The 2,500-nt window shown below is 34.0% G+C and overlaps 1 protein-coding gene across 1 annotated transcript in view; it reads right to left on the bottom strand.

The window, feature by feature from the left end:
* dclre1c (DNA cross-link repair 1C, PSO2 homolog) overlaps positions 1-2,500 on the bottom strand; it is a gene marked incomplete at both ends in the record, with an annotated part of 12,612 nt that overhangs the window by 4,080 nt on the left and 6,032 nt on the right. The gene's annotated exons all lie outside the window — the stretch shown is intronic.

The raw sequence follows: 2,500 nt of genomic DNA, 5'->3' as shown, positions 1-2,500 counted from the left end.
CCTTGATTTTCACATTTTTCGGAGGAATTTTAATTTTCACTGATTTTCACAGCGGCTCATCAGCAGCAGCTGTGCTGTGTGGAGCGGGGAGGTGGCAGTGAAGAGGAACACGGTGTTATACTGAAACGACCAGGTGATCGTTCACCGATACGCAAGCACATATTTATTTTGCAATAGCATGCTACTACTTTGCGGCTAACTTGGCGGACCTGTTTCAAGCTAGCGCGGCCACGATTAGGATTAGCGTAGGGCTAGCATTATACAAACACTGTGCAACCTCATTAGGGACAAAGCAAATGCTTTCATTTTCAATGAGCATTAGCGTAGCTAGATGTTGTGACTGTCAGCCACTAACCCTGATGCACTTTGACAGTGAGCTGACTTTCTTCAAAAAAAATAAAAAAAGTATCTCGGAATTACTTGAAATTTACCATCATAATAGTCAGTATCGCCCTTAACAAGGATCTGTTGAAAATATTTGCAAATCTCAAAAGGAATAATTTGAATGAATTTTTGAAAATCATGAAATGATCCATTAGCCCTGATGCACTTTGACAGTGAGCTGACTTTAGTCTAAAAACAAAAAGTATCTCGGAATGACTTGAAATTTACCATCATAATAGTCGGCATCGCCCTGATCAAGGATCTGTTGAAAATATTTGCAAATCTCTTAAGGAATAATTTTCACGAATTTTTGAATTTCATGAAATTATCCATTTGCCCTGATGCACTTTGACAGTGAGCTGACTTTAGTCTAAAAACAAAAAGTATCTGGGAATGACTTGAAATTTACCATCATAATAGTCGGCATCGCCCTGATCAAGGATCTGTTGAAAATATTTGCAAATCTCTTAAGGAATAATTTTCACGAATTTTTGAATTTCATGAAATTATCCATTTGCCCTGATGCACTTTGACAGTGAGCTGAGTTTCTTCAAAAAAAATAAAAAAAGTATCTCGGAATTACTTGAAATTTACCATCATAATAGTCAGCATCGCCCTTAACAAGGATCTGTTGAAAATATTTGCAAATCTCTAAAGGAATAATTTGAATGAATTTTTGAAAATCATGAAATGATCCATTAGCCCTGATGCACTTTGACAGTGAGCTGACTTTAGTCTAAAAACAAAAAGTATCTCGGAATGACTTGAAATTTACCATCATAATAGTCGGCATCGCCCTGAACAAGGATCTGTTGAAAATATTTGCAAATCTCTTAAGGAATAATTTTCACGAATTTTTGAATTTCATGAAATTATCCATTTGCCCTGATGCACTTTGACAGTGAGCTGAGTTTCTTTAAAAAAAAAAAAAGTATCTCGGAATGACTTGAAATTTACCATCATAATAGTCGGCATTGTCCTGATCAAGGATCTGTTGAAAATATTTGCAAATCTCTTAAGGAATAATTTTCACGAAATTTTGAATTTCATGAAATTATCCATTTGCCCTGATGCACTTTGACAGTGAGCTGAGTTTCTTTAAAAAAAAAAAAAAAATCTCGGAATGACTTGAAATTTACCATCATAATAGTCGGCATCGCCCTGAACAAGGATCTGTTGAAAATATCTGCATATCTGTTAAGGAATAATTTTCATGAATTTTTTAAAAATCAGGAAATTATCCATTTGCCCTGATGCACTTTGACAGTGAGCTGAGTTTCTTTAAAAAAAAAAAAAGTATCTCGGAATGACTTGAAATTTACCATCATAATAGTCGGCATCGTCCTGATCAAGGATCTGTTGAAAATATTTGCAAATCTCTTAAGGAATAATTTTCACGAATTTTTGAATTTCATGAAATTATCCATTTGCCCTGATGCACTTTGACAGTGAGCTGAGTTTCTTCAAAAAAAATAAAAAAAGTATCTCGGAATTACTTGAAATTTACCATCATAATAGTCAGCATCGCCCTTAACAAGGATCTGTTGAAAATATTTGCAAATCTCTAAAGGAATAATTTGAATGAATTTTTGAAAATCAGGAAATTATCCATTTGCCCTGATGCACTTTGACAGTGAGCTGAGTTTCTTTAAAAAAAAAAAAATATCTCGGAATGACTTGAAATTTACCATCATAATAGTCGGCATCGCCCTGATCAAGGATCTGTTGAAAATATTTGCAAATCTCTTAAGGAATAATTTTCACGAATTTTTGAATTTCATGAAATTATCCATTTGCCCTGATGCACTTTGACAGTGAGCTGAGTTTCTTTTAAAAAAAAAAAAAAAATCTCGGAATGACTTGAAATTTACCATCATAATAGTCGGCATCGCCCTGAACAAGGATCTGTTGAAAATATCTGCATATCTGTTAAGGAATAATTTTCATGAATTTTTTAAAAATCAGGAAATTATCCATTTGCCCTGATGCACTTTGACAGTGAGCTGAGTTTCTTTAAAAAAAAAAAAAGTATCTCGGAATGACTTGAAATTTACCATCATAATAGTCGGCATCGTCCTGATCAAGGATCTGTTGAAAATATTTGCAAATCTCTTAA

This window comes from Microchirus variegatus (assembly GCF_963457635.1).
Source record: "Microchirus variegatus genome assembly, chromosome: 16".
NCBI lineage: Eukaryota > Metazoa > Chordata > Actinopteri > Pleuronectiformes > Soleidae > Microchirus > Microchirus variegatus.
The sequence above is the reverse complement of the archived record's forward strand: the minus strand, read 5'-3'. Positions and strand labels throughout refer to the sequence as shown.